Below are 18,885 nucleotides of genomic sequence, written 5' to 3'. Positions count from 1 at the left end.
CTAGTACTTCCGTCTTGTGGTGAGCCAGCTGGAGTTTTACTCCCTGCATTCAATGTGTTATCATGTCTATGGTTTCAGTGGCCAGCATTTTCACCTCTTCCAACGATTCACCTGTGACCGTTAGTACTACGTCGTCTGCAAAGCCAACAATCTCGACACCTTTAGGTGACATTAACACGTCGTTGTACATTCCATTCCAAAGCGTTGGACCGAGGATGGAACCTTGAGGGACGCCCGCCGTGATGGATGGACTTTCGTCCAACTGATGTGTCGTACACTAGCACTCGATTCTGAAAGTAGCTCCTCAGAATTCTGCACAAGTAGTCGGGGACCCTCATTTTGTGCAGCGCTACGGCTACGTTCTTAACGTCTATGGTTATCACGGCGCAGTATCGATCACCTCGCCGTTTCTGCATTAAGGACTTCTCAGCCCTCTCGATTACTATCCGGATAGCATCCACCGTGGACTTTTCTTTCCGGAAACCAAATTGCTTGTTGGACAATCCGTGCTCGCTCTCCGTGTATCTCGTCAATCTGTTGAGAATTACCCTTTCCAGGAGTTTTCCTAGAGTATCCAGCAGGCATATAGGCCGAAGCAGGATCGCCCAGTGGTTTACCTGGTTTAGGCAGCAGCACCAGCTTCTGCGCCTTCCATCTGTCTGGGAAGTGGCTTTCGTCCAGGCATTTCTGCATGACCGACCTAAACATGTCCGGAAACACCAAGATCACCGTTTTCAAAGTAATGTTGGGGATTCCATCCATTCCGGGTGCTTTTCTCGTCTTCAATTCCTTTGCAACTATCACCAGTTCCTCATTGGTGATTATTCTTTCTGTAGCGTTGCTATCCTCTTGCTCACGACAGAGTGTCGGGGGCCAGGTCGTTGGGGCATGCTGCAGAAAGAGTCCCTCGATGATCACCTTCAGCTTGTTTGGACATGTTTCAGCGGGCATCGAGGGGCCTTTCAACTTTCTCATGGTGATGAGGTATGCGTCACCCCATGGGTTGGCATCGGCGTCTTGGCACAGCTCCTTGAAACAGTTAGATTTGCACCGCTTGATCTGCTGTTTCAGCGTAGCCCTAGCCACTCTGTAGACTTCCCTACGTTCCTCTCTTTCCGTCTCAGATCTTGCTCGATGTGCGCGTCTTCTGGCGCTGAGACATCTAGCTCTAAGTTCGCTTAGTGCCTCATTCCACCAGTACGCTGGTCGTCGTTTGTTCCTGGGTTCCAATTTTCTTGGCATGGTTGTGTCACATGCTCTCACTAGCCTTTCCGTCAGCTCATCTACGTCCTGGACTAAAGGGCCACTCCCTGCTCGCAAAGCTTCGACAAAAAGATCGCTGTCGAATTGCTTCGTTTTCCACTTGCGCTCGTGGATTCTATGCCTCTGTGGTGGCACAGTGTTTCGCTGGCCAATGTAGTACCGGATCGCCTGATCCTTCACTGTGAGTGTAACTCTCGCAAACTCTCCAGTTTGTGTTTGCCTCCAGCGACGGGCTGCAAAAGGTGACGTCGATAATGGATTCTCGTTCATCTTTGCGGAAGGTGCTGGTGGTGCCTTCGTTCATTAGGTTGGCATCCGGTTTTGCAAGAGCTTGCAGTAGACTGTAGTCTCTTGCATTGGTGCATCTGCTTCCCCAGTCCACTACCCAAGCATTAAAATCTCCTCCAATCACAACTGGTCTCCGATTGGTGAGCTGTTCGGTAAGTTTGTCCAACGTCTGGTGAAACTGCTCCATTGTCCATCTTGGGGGTGCATAGCAAATACACCCGAATATACCGTTGATCTTGGCGATAACCCGTTGTTTGTGCTCGTGACCACTTCCTGGATAGGATATCTACCCGTAATATAAATTGCAGCCATCCTTGCTCTGTCTGCAATCCAGTTACCGTTGACAGTAGGAACATGATACGGTTCTGCAATAATTGCAACGTCGCACTCCGTTTCTGTAGCTGACTGCCACAGCAGTTGTGCCGTGTCACAGTGGTTCAGATTGCTTTGTGTCACTTCCATTATCTTCTGCCAGTCAACGTGTTTTTATAGACCGGGCATCTTGGACCACCTGTAAAGTGGGCATTTCCCTCCTCCTTGGTACACAGCATACACAGTACAGTGCAGTCTTTCACGAAATGACCCGTCTCGCCGCATTTCCGACACGGCTTAGATCTGTCCGGCTCTTTGCAGTTCCTCGCCTGGTGACCAAAGTTTATAACCTTAAAGCATCTTTCGGGTAGTTGGGTAGTTCTCAGTGAGCACACTGACCACCCCACTTTGATCTTACCCGTCTTCAAAACCTTAATGGCAGCTGCCACTGCGAGTTTAATTGCAACTATCTGGGTACTCCCGAATCCTTTTCTCAGCCGTACAGAGAAAGGTACCTCTCCTAGTTGTGCTTGTTCTTTCAAGGCAGTTACTAACTCATCTTCCGTGGTAATTTCGTCCAGGTTTCTACACTCGAGTGTCGTCTCTTGGGACAAGGCCCTCACCTTCACCTCGCCACCCAAGGAGTTTTCTACCACCTGCTCATAGTTAGAGCTCTTGACCGAAGGGTCCTTCTTCAACTCAAAAAGTATATCTCCGTTTTGCGTGCGCCTGGTTTTCGCCACGTTGTCACCCAGTTCTTTGAGTGCAGGGTCATTCCTTACTCTTCGCAGGAGTTCAGCGTAGGAGGCTTTGTCCTTTAGTTCCACCACTAGGGCGTCACCTTTCTTTCTCAGCCTTCGTGGTTGCATCTTTGGCTCTTTCTTTTTCTTGCCAGTGACCGTGTTCCAGTCATCTTTTCCGACTACTACCTCCTCCGTTTTCTGGATCATAGGCCCTTCGTGAATGTCTTTAAGCTTTTTAAGGCCAGTCGCTGCCACCTCTTCTGGTGACGTTCTACCCCATTTCTTCGATAGTGGGTTGTGGCGACGCGGTGTCTCCTCGCTTTCCGCTCGGTTCGCTTCCTTAGCGTTTACCAACGCTTCTTCAGCCATTTCTACTCTCGTTCGCAGGCTCTGCTGCTCCTTATCGACAGCGTGTGTGTGTGTGTGTGTGTGTGTGTGTGTGTGTGTGTGTGTGTGTGTGTGTGTGTGTGTGTGTGTGTGTGTGTGTGTGTGTGTGTGTGTGTGTGTGTGTGTGTGTGTGTGTGTGTGTGTGTGTGTGTGTGTGTGTGTGTGTGTGTGTGTGTGTGTGTGTGTGTGTGTGTGTGTGTGTGTGTGTGTGTGTGTGTGTGTGTGTGTGTGTGTGTGTGTGTGTGTGTGTGTGTGTGTGTGTGTGTGTGTGTGTGTGTGTGTGTGTGTGTGTGTGTGTGTGTGTGTGTGTGTGTGTGTGTGTGTGTGTGTGTGTGTGTGTGTGTGTGTGTGGAACGCTTTTAATGTCACTCACATTGCTCGGAGATGGCTGGACCGATTTAAATGACCTTAGTGTTAACTGAAAGGTCTAGGTGTCCCATAAGTCGCTATTGAATTTTATACTGATCGGACTTTTAGTTCAAAAGTTATGTATAAAAGCACGAAAAATACGGAACTTTATTTTCTCGTAGGTCCCTTAACCGATTAGAACAAAATTGATTGCATATGAAAGGAGAGCCTTTCAAACCCTTAACTTCCAAATTTTATGCCGAATGGGCTGGTGGTTTGAAAGTTACATAAAGAAATATTAAAAAAAAGCATTTAAAACATATTTTTGTTGCTTATAAGCACTAATTCAATAAGAAACACCCTACAATTAATTATTATTTAAAAATTACTGTTAAGATCTATCAAACAAAACCGAGTTGTTGAAAATCGGACGATTCATTCAAAAGTTATTCGAACTTAAACATTTAAGTACCTTGCATTAAACCGCCCAAAACGTGTAAAACCAAAATATATCAATCAATGGTCGATTGTATTTAATGTATGTATGATGTATATCTGTATGTATGTATAAATGTATGTATTTTTGTGTGATGTATGTATGTATGTATGTATGTATGTATGTATGTATGTATGTATGTATGTATGTATGTATGTATGTATGTATGTATGTATGTATGTATGTATGTATGTATGTATGTATGTATGTATGTATGTATGTATGTATGTATGTATGTATGTATGTATGTATGTATGTATGTATGTATGTATGTATGTATGTATGTATGTATGTATGTATGTATGTATGTATGTATGTATGTATGTATGTATGTATGTATGTATGTATGTATGTATGTATGTATGTATGTATGTATGTATGTATGTATGTATGTATGTATGTATGTATGTATGTATGTATGTATGTATGTATGTATGTATGTATGTATGTATGTATGTATGTATGTATGTATGTATGTATGTATGTATGTATGTATGTATGTATGTATGTATGCGTGTATGTGTCTATGTATTTGCAATTTTGCAACTTGCTTGCAATGCGAGAAAAAATGAGAAACATTTTTTTTATTTCATAATCATTTTCTTCACTTGCTGTTACTCTCAATCAGACAAGAAAAGCAGAATAGCGAAGAAAACCAATTGATTTAGGCATATAGGTATAGTGGTGTATAAAATTGAAAATGTTAATGAGTTAATTTTCCGAATTTTGCGCATGGTTGCATTGAAAAAGACAAGCGCTGAAAAATTACCATCTTTCCTAACTTCAAGCATGCTGTCTTTTTTTTTATTACGAGTTGGGAAATCTGCTGAGCACCTTAGAAGATACGATACTATCAGACACCTGAGAAGACAACTCAGGGATTTAGGTATCCCGATCCCTCCTAATGGGGCGTGAGGATCCCAACCCACTAAAACCCTACTCCAGTCTTCAGCCTCAATCCCCCCTGGCTCCACCTTATCGGTATTACTTCAGGGAAGGGCTATTGTGCTTAACGCACTCGCTTAGATAACTACTGTTTATTGGCTCTCCAGCGGTTTTGTAGCTCAAGTACAATCTGGGTAGCAGCCGCATTGACTGCTCCCCGCTTGTTGACCCATCCGGATAGTTTTGGGATAAGTCGATGTGTCCACCGACCTTTTGTGGAATAAGGCCATGCCCGCTGCCATGTGGTCATCGAGGCCGATCTTGTGGTACTCCGTATGCCTCTAGTTCCACGTTGGTTGAAGCACTCTACGTCTTCGCTGATGATGATGCCAATAGGCATCATACCTGCTAAGACGCAGATTGCGTCATGTGAAACTGTGCGATACGCACTCGCCACTCTCAAGCACATGAGACGATAGGTGCTTTCCAGCTTGGCTAGATAGCTTTTGGTACCTAACGCCGATGACCACACCGGCCCGCCATACCTAAGTATAGACTGGACCACGTTGGCTAATAGCCTTCGCTTGCTGCCATATACCGCAGAGCTATTAGACATCATACGAGACACTGCCGAAATAGCTGTGGAAGCCTTCTTGCAGGCATAGTCGACGTGGCTCCCGAACTTGAACTTGTCGTCGACCATGACTCCCAGAAGTTTTAAGGACCGCGTTGACGAAATAGTGCAGACCCCGACGCTGATATTTGCTTGCTGCACCGACTTGCGGTTGTTCACCACGATAACCTCCGTTTTATGATGCGCAAGCTCCAGTTTACTGGATCGCATCCAATCTTCAACAATGCTTATAGAGTAGGAAGCCGCCAACTCAGCTTCTCTGATAGATTCAGCGTAGACTTCCAAGGTGATATCGTCCGCAAAGCCAACTATTATCACCCCTACCGGGAACTTAAGCTTCAACATCTCGTCATACATGACGTTCCATAACACCAGGCCCAGTATGGAACCTTGTGGGATCCCTGCGGTGATTGGAACGCACTTCTGACCCTCCTCTGTGTTGTAGCATAGCACACGATTCTGGAAATAATTTTCCAGAATCCTGTACAGCGACACCGGCACTTGGACTTTCCGAAGCGAATTGGCTATGGAGTCCCAGCTAGCGCTATTAAACGCATTTTTCACGTCAAGGGTGACAACTGCGCAATAGCGGATAGCTATTCTCTTGCGTTCGATTGCCACCTCGGCTGTCTTAGTGACAGACAAGATGGCATCCACCATAGATTTGCCTTTTCGGAAGACGAATTGGTTCCTTGACAGACCGTTTGTACCCTCAGTGTACTGTACGAGTCTGTTAAGGATAACCCTCTGCAGCACCTTACCGGCAGTATCGAGCAGATAGATCGGCCTATATGACGAGGGAACACCCGGCGGTTTTCCCGGCTTCGGCAACAGCACGAGGTTCTGTCGCTTCCATCTGTCCGGGAAGTGGCCAGCTTCCAGGCATCTACTAATTACTGCCCCGAAAACCTCGGGAGCCTCTAGAATAGCCACTTTAATGGCCATATTGGCCATGGCCATATTGTTCACCTTTAGGGATTTAGCGATCTCTAAGAGTTCCTCGTTCGTAACCGTCACTTCCTCCCCGACCTCTAAACCGCCGTCGCCCACGTTACTTTGGATGTTCGGCTGGGAGGACGACCTTCCTACGCTATGGTCTGAGATACTGGAACGTCGGCCGTGGGACGATTCAGCGGCCTGGGGCCAGGGCTTTGGCTCGTGGCGCGGAAAGAGGCCCTCGATGATCCGCTCCAGCATCTCTGGCGATTGCTCTGAGGGCACCATCACTCCCTTGGTCTTTGCCACTACGACCCTGTAGGCATCACCCCACGGGTTCGCATTGGCACTAGCACATAACCTTTCAAAGTAGGCTCGTTTATTAGCTTTTATCCCGCTCTTAAGCGCTGCGCGTGCAGCAGCAAGTGCTACTCGACATTCAGCCCTGCCTTCGTCCGAACGAGCTCTTTGCATAATTCTCCTCGCACGAAAGCATGCTCCGCGGAGTTCCGCAATTTCATCTGTCCACCAGTAAGCCGGTGGCCTGCCATACCTAGGTCGACCTTTCCTCGGCATGGTAGCGTCACATGCTCGCGACAGCACCTCAACCAAATGATCAGCGTTCGGATCGGGCATACCATGATCACTGACTCTCTTCGGATTGCTTCCGCAAATACTTCGAAATCGGACTTCGCAAATACTTCGGAATCGAAGTATGCTGTCTTCCATCCACGGGTGGTTGGAGTGTCGGCTCTACTCGCCGCCTGCCGCCTCGTTATCTGACCAACACCAAAGCGGACCGCCTGATGGTCACTGTGAGTGTAGCCATTGTCTACCCTCCAGTCTCCTATCAGACCAGGACTGCTGAATGTCACGTCGATGATAGACTCCGCACCGTTCCTACTGAAGGTACTTGTTGTGCCGACGTTGACCAGATCTACGTTGAGCTTTGCCAGAGCTTCAAGCAGAATCCGGCCTCTATGGTTCGTGCGACGACTTCCACACTCTACCGCCCAAGCGTTAAAGTCGCCCGCCACAACCAACGGCCTTAGACCAGTCAACTGATCCAACAACTGATACTCGGTCTACCATCCGCGTAAACTGCTCGATAGACCAACTCGGCGGAGCATAACAGCTGCAGTGGAACACTCCACTCACTTTGGCAACCAAGAATCCCTCGTCTGCAGTTGACACAACATCTTGAACCGGGAACCTGCTTGTCGTCCATATAGCCGCCGTCCCGGACCTATCCGACACCCAGTTACCGTTTCTGGCAGGGATGCGGTATGGGCTCGAGAAGATTGCAATGTCCGTCAACGACTCAGTAACTGCTTGGTACAACAGCTGCTGGGCCGCGTAGCAGTGGTTCAAGTTCAGTTGCGTTACCTGCACTACGCCCGTGTTTTAGTCGCTGGAGCGAATGCCGGGCACTTCGGGCCTCTTGTTGTGTGCTTAGCGTCCCGTTGGCCGGTACATATCAGGCGCTTGGGTGGCGCAGTATAGTCCCTCACTATATGGCCCGTACCGCCACATCTCCTACACAAGTGGCTTCGGTCTGGCCCCTTACAGCTCCAGGATCTGTGCCCTCTCTCAAAGCACCGGAAGCAGGCATCCGGCTGCTGGAACACGCTCAGTGGGCATACGGACCATCCCACTTTCAGCTTAGCCTCTTTCAGGGCTGCATTTCCGTCTCCCAGTGGAAGTCTTATGGCTGCTACCTGGGTTCCCGCCGGTCCCTTACGTAGACGAACTGCCTCGGTAGTCACCACCACGTTACATTGCTCCTTGAGAGCTCGTGCTAGTTCGCCCGCTTGGGTGATATCGTATAGGTTTTTGAGCTGGAGAGTCATCTCGGGCGTTAGTGCGCGGATCTGCACGCTACGGCCAAGGACCTTTTCTGCCAGCACTTTTTAAGCAAAACCCTTTTCAGTGGCATTCTTGTTGAGTTCACGGATCATGTCGCCTGTACGAGAGCGGCGGATACTCCGCACATCCGCGCCAAGACCCTTCAACTGATCATGCCCTCTCATGGCCTTTAAAACTTCCGAATATTTCGGCCCCTCAGTTTTGAGGATAAGGGCATCGCCTTTGCTCATCTTTTTCCTGGCCACTTTCGGTGGAGCTCGATCATCCTCTTTCTTCCTGGCCTGCTTCGTATTGACCAACTCCCACTGGTTGTCGGACGCTAACAGCGTCTTGTTACCCTCAGTGGGTTCTTCGGTTGGCTTATGACCCTCTGCTATCAGGCGCTTCTTCGGGCCCGTGGGGGTTTCTTCCCCTGGGGACTGCCTTGCGCGTTTGGCGGATGCCTTGTTGTTGTTAGACTGCTCCGTAGTCGTGAGAGCCACGGAATGGTCAGCCATTGACGAGCAGGCATCCGTTTGCGCAGACCTCGATACAAGCGTCTTCTCGGTCTCTTTCTCTGCCACTTTTACTCGCGCTTCGAGTTCGCTGTGCTCCTTCGTCGCAGCACGCATGGTGCTCCGAAGCATGAGCAGACTTTGTTTCAGGTCCTTCGCTAAGGTGCTGCGACCTGCCACGAACTCGATAATGGCATCGAGTTGATGAGACGCCGCTACCACTCTTGGTAGCATGTCCCTCTTGCCTGCCACTGCTTTTATTAGCGACGGGCCGTTCATTGCTGCGTCCGGCGTAGATGCAGTTGGAGCGATAGGTGTGCCGTTTACCTTTCCGCTTACGCGGAAATCGGCGAAGACCTCTGGATACCACTTCTTGCGAACGGGTTATCTAATCCGTCCGCGCTCACTGAAGAATCCCACGAGTTGAGGGGAAAGAAGAGTCCGCCGTATCAGAGCCCCTCATGATGCGGCAAGGGCTGATTACTGTTGAGGGCGCTCTGGTACTCCACAGGCTCCGTTTGAGGCTGAGTATTTATGAAACCCCCCCCACCATTCATCCCTCGGCACGGGTCGCATGACACCTTGGATTAGGGGTTTATCCATTCATGTTTTCACTTTTAGCCATGGATAACAGCTACTAAAACCATCCTCCTTTGGGGGCTTTGGACCCTCAGTTCAGGTTCTCAGTATTTTCAAGTTCATCGAACATGCTTCTACCGAGATCCGTCATTTACAAGCGGAGAGCTTACACTCAGCCTTCGCATGAGTGCCCCCTTCTCTGTCCGCATACGACCTAGTTTCCACCGGTTGTCCGATTTCCACTAAGGAACGTGTCCGGATGGTACCACGAGGAGGTAGAGGTAGGAGTTGCTAAATAAGAGGCTGTTGAACTTCGTGGTAGTTCTGGAGCGCATAATTCAACCATTTACCATCCAAATCAATCATGCTTATGGAGCTGCTTTTGCACTATTTCTTTGACCTCATCTCGTTTCCTTAATCCTCTAATAGGCAGCATCGTGAAAACGCTGTGATCAACTGAAGTTTTTGGAGCAGAATACGAAACCTGAAATTAAATTAAAAAGAGAATTGAAAGTGACTTCCAATTAAATTCTACTATCTACTACTACTAATAAATAGCAGAATTTAATTGGAAAGTTTTCTTTTTAATTTAATTTTAGGCTGTGCTCAAGCTAATAATTATTTTTTAATGAAAATACATACAGAAGAAGCTCAAGGTTTCATTTTTATGCAAAAATAATATTCGGGAGAAGTAACAGCTAAGGAAAAACCCAATGTCTCTGTTTCGTTTTTTATATCTAGTGCTCTACCCAGTTATGCTTTTATTTTAGATATATTACAAAATTGAATTCAAGCATTTAAAACACTCAGAAAAATTTTGAAGCCAATCTTTTTGTTCTAGATATCCTTTTTTCAAACGTAATAAAGCAAATATTCGCGCAATAACTGTTTTCGAAATTATTCAGAATTCTTGTTTTTGAAAGATGATAACTCTTGAGCGCATGGTCAGAATATTGGGGTAAAAATATCAAGAAATCTATACACACATTTTTACATGACCAGACTGTCGCAGTGGCCTTTTAACCCCATGCCCTTCTGTCATACAAAAAAATGAACATTATTCACATTGCATATGAACATATTTTTGATATTGTCAATTCAAATCAAACTTCCTATCCTTTCCTGTAACTCCAACAGCTATTCTGTCTACAGATCTTTTGTGCTTACATACAAGTTTAAATCACTTAAACAAGAAGGTGTTGATATAGTAAATTGTATGACGCTTCCAAATATTTACACACCCTAGGAAAGAAAACATGATTCTTGCACGCAGTACGTTTTTATGAACTTAACTGTTAAATACGGATTTTGAGGACTAAGGAACTGAGATTTAAAAATATAGTCAACTTAATTATAGATGTTCCTGAGAATATAAAAAATAATTGTTGTTACAGTAGAAAGGCTAAGTCTCACCGCTTGTTGGATTAATTCGGGGTTTGCCTTTCTACTATATAAATATATATTGCCTTTCTGCTATATAAATATATAGTATAAAGGTATAGCAATCACTCGAAAACCCGGAAATGGAAAGAAGGTCCTGCGGGATGTATGTGTGTACGATTTATTTGCAACTAGCTGACCCGACAAACTTCGTATTGCCACAAATTAACCTGTATTGTACATAAATCATGAATCTCGGATGATCTTTGTCACAATTTCGAGTTTTGCAAACCCCCCAGTGGGCAGCGTTTCCGACGGCGGGTCGCCGGCAACACTCGCGGCCGTCTCGTCCTGAATGATCTAGTGTTACTATAGATAGTTTTTGTGGTCTTGTTATTGATTAATGTTTTATGGAAGAGTCTCGAATTTCTCGAGTTCGATTAGTTTTTGAGTTTCGCAAAAATTTCTGTTTTATTTGTATGAGAGTCCATATCCCCCTACCACAGGGGTGAGAGGTCTCTGACTATCATAAAATAAATTGAAGACTCAAAAATCTCCTACATGCTAAATTTGGTTCCGTTGGCTTGATTAGTACTCAAATTATAAGGAAATTTGTATTTCATTTGTATGGGATCCCCCCCTCTTAAAAGGGGAAGGGGTCGTAATTTAGCACAGAAAAAATTTCTGCCATCTAAAACTCACACATGCCAAATTTGGTTCCATTTGATTGATTAGTTCTCGAGATAAGAGGAAATTTGCATTTCATTTGTATGGAAGCCCACCCTCTTGAAGGGGAGATGGATCATAACTCGCTTTCTAAAGAGGAGAGGGGTCTCAATTCACCATAGAAAAAACCTGATTTAATCCACCTAGTGGTGAAAGGACCTTTGTTATACAGTCTCACGTGCTATTTGAGATGGAAATCGACACGTCTTCGGAAAATAATTAATGTATTGGTTAAGATTGCATTGTGCGTTGGTTTACATAAAATTTTACAACATTGATCAGTTCAGGAAAGTTGGCAGTAGTGGTTTATTTCACTTATTTATGCGAATGGTTCATGTCATCAATGTTACCCCGTTTTACGGCACTTATAAATTTTGATAGTTCCTTTTCTTATGAATTTGCTGAGTAAGTTATTACTACTGTGGATAAGTAGTATAACCAATATATATAGAATGCCAGTGTCGCTGCAGTGCGCGTGGTAAACATCACACATGTTCAGATAATGTATTTACATTATATATGCATGCGTGTGTAGCTGAGATTCATCAAAAGAGGAATCTCATTGTCAAACTTTGACAACCAGTTTAAAATTTCAAATATGGCTGCCAAGTAATGTGATTGGAAACTTCGCTTGCTCCAAATTTCTGAAAAAACGGTGCAAAAGGGCTCAGTTCTGGGATTCAATTCATCCGGACAAAAAGAAAAAGAACATTTAAAAACATTTCACTGGCATGAAAACACAGCGATGAGCGCGATGACAGCACCAACCAGCGCACAGATAAAGAACAGATAAATAACAATAAGCAACTTTGACAATGAAGTTCCCGATTCACAGACTTGATACAGATCGTTAGCATCATGTATACCACAATGAGTCCTGTAGAAAAACAGCGACACTGGCATTCTATATATATTGATTCTACTGGATAAGTGCATGTAAAAGTAAATTGTAAGAGAAAATATTATTCTTTAACATTAGTAAAGGTTTAGTTTATGTGGTTTTGAACTTTGCATAATGAATCGTTTGTTTGAGAAACCCCACAAGTCCACTCGACACTATTGTTGGAAAACAACAAAAAACTGATTTTCTCAAAATTTTGAACAAATCCTTATATTTTTTGGTATGAGGTTTTATGATAATATCTAAAATACATTATGTAGACTTATCTTTTGATCAAAATAATGATTCTAACTAAAATTAGAAGGCTTTAAAGTTAATGGATATTTGGGGTTTCTCAAACAAACGAGAAATTGATGGTGCGCTTAAGTAGTTTTAGGCCGTTTCTATTCAAACTTGTGATCTTTTCATGATCATAGCATGTAATTTGTTACCATATATCACCGAGGATGTTAAAAAAGTACTTACCGCTAAGAAGAAGAAGAAGAAAGGAGGGGCGCTAAATATTATTTATTAAAAAAAATTAAGTAGAATAATACAAGTTTTAGAAAAAGTTTTGTATTTTTAATAGAAATTTTTATCATAGTTTTCATTTACCTATTAAAAAATAAAAAGTAAATGGAATAACGGCGGTTTTTGAATTGCACGAATTCACATCGAATAGAATACCTCGATACTTTGCTGGTAGTAATTAAAGATATTATAACCAGAAAATAAACATTTTAAATCTTGGATAACAACCGTACTATGATTATGGAACAGAATCTGAGAACAAGGGCCTGTTCTCAAATAACGTTATACCAAAAGGAAATGGAGATACGTGAACAGCATCTTAAATACTTCGAACGGATAAACTATTGATTCTACAGTTACTCGGGACTGCTCGACGGGTTACTCACATTAGGAAAAGCAACGAGTTAACAAAAAAGATTAACTATTATTAACATTGTATAGTAAATGGAGGGTTACTGCTTTTGTGAGAAACGCATGGATAGTTTAGTCGATTTCTGGAACGAGATTGCTACAGTTTTTACTGTATCTAGATTACAAGAACGCTTTATTTACGTTTATCTTGTCGACCAATTAATCCAAGCTTATCTGCATTTGCAATCAGCTCTAACTTTATCAGTTAAAACATCCTTTTCTTTTCGATTTCATTTGCCGTTCTTATACTTTTAATAACTTTCACCTTGTATTCTGTAGTCCGCCGAAAACTATCTTTCTTCTTTTTGACTATGTCCAACTCGTAATTTTTCGATTCCGAAGACATTTTTATACTATTGAATTGTGTTGCGAATACTGCTTACAACATTACACGTAAATATTGAATGATAATTTTGTATCTATCGCAGCGCCGCTCTAGGTGATTATCGGAAACATTGATATTTGGGGTTTCTCAAACAAACGGATATTTGCAACCCCAATTAAAAGGGGTTCGTGGAACTAACTTTGTCTGGAATTTTGAGGGAAGGTGTAGATATCCTCAAGGATTCGAAAACTGTTAAAAAGTCAATTTTCATAAAAATGGCGTTTGTGGGGTTTCTCAAACAAACGATTCAATTTCCTGTCATGCCATTCTATTTGATTCACATCAATAAAGTTTTCTTGAATAAATTTCATCAATTTTTATTAACCTTCGGTTTTTTTTTTGTATGCCAGAAGGGCATTGGGTTAAAAGGCCACTGCGACAGTCTTAATGATCGTCTTTCGTGGCAGGCCCCGATTTCTGTACACAGTTTACGGACCGCTTATACCCATTGATGGAGTTGAGCGGAATAGTTGTATTCCTATGCCCCAATTAGGTACTACATGGTTTATAAAGCCAATGACCGTTTTGGGATTTAGGCTCCATACCTGATATGCAGTAAGAAGGAAACTTCCTAAGAAGTTGTGCCTTGATAATGCAAGAGCTCCGCAATAGCAGAGCAGATGCGCTGAACTTCCAACCGGAACCATACCGACCTTCGGTTACTCACGCTGTTGTATTTTGTGCAACATGTGTAGGTTTCAAGCCATATTGCTATAAAGTTTCAAATCGTTGTTAAACTAACGTATATTCTTCAATAAACCTGTTATGAGCAAAATGTCAGAATTATTCAATGCATTAATACTTTAAATTGTTAAGAAAACAGATCAGCATAAACCGACATCACAGAAACCAAGCAAGCAGTATGTGAGGTGTACCGCAATTGGCCCCAACTGGAGTTTTCTCTTGTTTCTTCATGTTCTACAGTTTTGTTTAGGAACAGCAAACAAAGAAGTATATTATTTTCAGCAAAGTTGTGTATTTTTACTATTTGTACAATTTTGTAATACACAAAAACGTCATACAACAATTACAAAAAGAGCAAAATAGAAAAACTGATTTTACAAATACATATGCAATTAATAAGAATTCTCTATCTACGCTGAAGAGATAGAAGGTTACTGTCTTCAGCAAAATTTCTTGTAATAATATGCTCTAAAACTTTGCAGAACACATCAATGTGTTATATTGAAACTGAAGAAAAATAATTTTTTTATTACACTTTTAGGGGGATTAATACAAACTTTAAATTCTACCAGACGATAGAGCTTTCGATTTCAAGAAACTCTCCCAAAGGCTCGATAAACTTAAAACCAAGTTTTCCTAGTCAAAACTCTAGTACGCACATTTTCTTTGGTTTGGGGCTATTGTGCGCGCGAGTAACCGTGTTACAAAAGATGGCGCGAGTGTTCGAGGGTTAATATCTTTTGACCGGTAAAACCAATTCTTATAAAAATTTGCATATATATTCGTAGTGTCAAAACCTCTCGTTTGATATTAAAATAATTGAAATTAGGTAGATTATCTTGGTTAAAATCATTATAAATTATTGTTAATTTTGGTGTGGTGTGTACGATTGCTCATAACTTTCAAATTAAACGTCCAATCAAAAAACCATTCAATGGTGATCTATCAGGCTATATTATCTGCCAAATAAAACTAATAGCGCATAAATCGGTTCAGCCATCTCTGAGAAACAGGCGATCATTTGGACCTTGTCAAAACTAGTTTTTCAAGGCTAACTTTTGAACCACTTATTCGTTTTCAATAAAACTTAGCATAATAGTTTAGCAATAGTAAGAGCTTTCATTTGGTAATAAAATCGTTGAAATCGGTTGTGTGGTTCCGGAGAAAATCGTGTCACGTAGTTTTCACATTTTTACTTATAACTTTTAAACGAAATGTCGGACCACGAAACAATTCAATAGTGATATTCTCCACTATAATACCTTTCAAACAAAAGTAATAGCAGACAAATCGGTTCAGCCATCTCCGAGAAATGGGCGATAGAAAATAGGCAGCACACACACACACACACACACACACACACAGACATTGCCCAATTCGTCGAACCCTATCGATTGGTATATGTGACTCGGCCCTCCGAACCTTAGATCAACTTCGTGTTTTTCGACCAATTCCTAAACCTTTGTTATATAGTATAACAAAGGTAAACAAAGGTAAAACTTGCCTTCAAAACCACTTACATGTCAAATTTGGTTCCATTTGCTTGTTTAGTTCTCGAGTTATGAGGAAATTTGTTTTTCATTTGTATGAGAGCCCCCCCTCCTAAAGTGGCGAGGGGTCCTAATTCACCATAGAAAATATTCTTGCCTACAAAAACACCCACATGCTAAATTTGGTTCCATTTGATTGATTAGTTCTAGAGTTATGAGGAAATTTGTACTTCGTTTGTATGGGAGCCCCCCTCTTCTAAAAAGGTAAGAAGTCCTAATTCATCATGGAAAAAATGGTTGCCTCCAAAAACACCCACATACCAAATATGGTTCCATTTGCTTGATTAGTTCTCGAATTATGAGGAAATTTGTATTTATTATAAGGAGGGGAGGGGTCTCAATTTACCAAAAAATAAATTCTTGTCACCGAAAGCACCCACATGCCAAATTTAGTTCTATTTGCTTGATTAGTTCTCGAGTTATGCAGAAATTTGTGTTTCATTTGTATGGGAGCCCCCTTCTTAGTGGGGGTAGGGGTCTTTAACCATCACTAAAACCTTTCCTGGCCCCAAAAACCTCTACATGCAAATTTTCACGCTGATTGGTTCAGTAGTTTTCGATTCTATAAGGAACATACGGACAGACAGACAGACAGACAGAAATCCTTTTTTATAGGTATAGATTTGCATTGAAATACAAGAAAAGAAATGAAAAATAATCGTCAATTTTCAATACAATTTATTTCATTTCAATTTTTCAAAATTTTAATTTAATTTAATTTTATCCACTTGCTGTTACTCGCAATCGGACATCTATACGAAGAAAAGCAGTTTGTTCAACCCATGGTTACTCGTCCTGTTGTAGAGCTCGTTGATAGCATTCTTAAATTATTTTTTTTAAATTTTTGGAACAAACCCACTGTAGACGTTTCTCCCCTATTTTGTACAACGTCTGTGGAACGTTAGCTTTATCTCTGTATATCTCGCGACTTTGGCAATAAAGAAAACTACTGTTTTCTGCAGGTTAATCCGCAGACCAAGATTTTATAAGTTTCTCGCCAAGTAACGCAAGTATTCGAGTGAATTCTGTTCTGTTTTAGCATGCTTATGAATCTAAGTTCGTACGAGTAACTAAAGGTTAAGCATATATAGTGGCGTCTAGATTTGAAAATGCTAATAAAAGTTGATTTTCCCATATGAATTTATACAAAATTCAAACAAATTTAGTGCAGGAAATACCTCCCCTCATGCCATCAAAAAAGACTAGCGCTGGGAAAATTAACCTTGTGAATTTTGCTGTGATATAACGGTTTTTATAACTGATAATTAAAAATTTAGCCAATTTAATTATAAATGATCCTGGGAAATTAACAAAAAAATATTGTTACAGTAGAAAGGCCAGGTCACGCCGCTAGATGGATTAATTCTGGTTTTTATTTAAAAGTTACGTCAAATTTTGATAACTTTGTTACATTACAATGTTACTTCTGTGTTACATAACAGCAACTGTTAATTGCGCCCCGTCGAAATGATAAGCGACTGCTCCCATCTCTAATCTACGCCACTGACAGATCAACCACACCAGTCAGCATGCAAGAGATCGTCCCGCAATCGAAGGGCAATGCGGACTCGTCTATCCGATCTCGATGTACAATAGATGAGAATAAAAACATACCTGTGCTAGATCAGTGTGCTGTTAGCGGCGATTTATTAAATCTACTTAAAATTATTCTTAATCTACTTAATCTATCTAAAAGTTACTGTGAAAAGAGTTAAAAGTAATCCTTAACCTATTTGCTTATATTATCTTACTTACGAGTAGCCTTAATTGCTAAACTTGAACGCTAAACGGTGAGAAAATTTAGTGAAATATTATAACTATTGTTCCTAACCCATTGTTCTTAAAAACTAGTGTATAGATTGTAGTAGGTCAGCTTTGTGACATCTAGAAGTGTAGTTAATCTACAATTTAGAAGAAGGTGAGCGAAACATAACTTAAAGCTAAAGCATAATCTTAAATCTATATATGCGAACAGGTGTGACTACGGCTAGTAGATATTAAGATTTCGTGTCGTGCTACCACCGTCGATAGGTGAGATATTGTACACAAAGTCAGTGGTCTACAATGATTAAAACATACTTAATTCTATAGATTTCGAAACATGCAAACATTATACTGAATCTCCAGATTGTTAAAGCCTGAGTCAGGCTTAAAGTAAGTCTTACATACTACTTATAATAACTTAGCCTAACAAAGTATACATTCCATAGGAATTTTATAACCATTCCACAGTGGTTTGATTGCTCGGATTCGTGAACTTTTTTAATAACTCTTTTCATAGTGTTTTTTTTCAATATGGCGTCTTCGGAAGAATTTCTGTATATCAATAGACGCAGCAACTGGTGGTTAGTATTAGTTCGGAACTCAAACACAAGTGGCGCTGCAAAATGTAACTTTCTTATTTGACTATATAGAGCTATGATATGTTCTAGAAAGTTTTAGATAATCTTATTATGAAGCTTTTTGCTGAAAACATTATTCCTCTAAGTATCACAGTTTTCGAGATATTAAGCGTCTTTCATGACGGACCCCCACAAATCGGGGTTTTCACTGTAGCTTCAAAACTATGTGATTTAGGGAAAAGTAGAGTTCTGCAAACATTTGCATCTATTAAAATCACACACTTTTGCAGAAGAAAGTGAACACGTATCTTCTATACAGAGCGAGTTACTGAACGATTTAGGTAAAAATTAGCCATACTTCGTACTGCTATACAATAAAAACTTGGAAAAACTGGCGGCCGAGATATAATTAAAGTGAAAGTACATTCAAAACTGATCTTAAAATATGCTAAGTCATTTGTCTCTTTAAGTATCTTCATCATTTAATTTGCATTTCCAAAAAGTATTACTCAGTCTTTTAGAGACATACATGATATATATCATAATGTTTACTATATCCCATCACCCTGTTAACAGCAAGGTACGATGCTAATCTAACAAGCCAGTCGTCGTATGTACTAATCTCGGCTGTGTGGTACTGCTATAGTTTAATAGGATCCTTACACTAGCCCTGTAATGCTTTTGTACTGTAATAACCGGCTGCGAAGCCTGCCGATAAACAAGGGCAATGTCCTCAAGACGGTTATACCCAAAGCTTTGCTCTGC

This window comes from Sabethes cyaneus, chromosome 1 (genome assembly GCF_943734655.1).
Source record: "Sabethes cyaneus chromosome 1, idSabCyanKW18_F2, whole genome shotgun sequence".
In the NCBI taxonomy this organism is placed as follows: Eukaryota; Metazoa; Arthropoda; class Insecta; order Diptera; family Culicidae; genus Sabethes; species Sabethes cyaneus.
Note: the sequence above shows the minus strand (reverse complement) of the source record.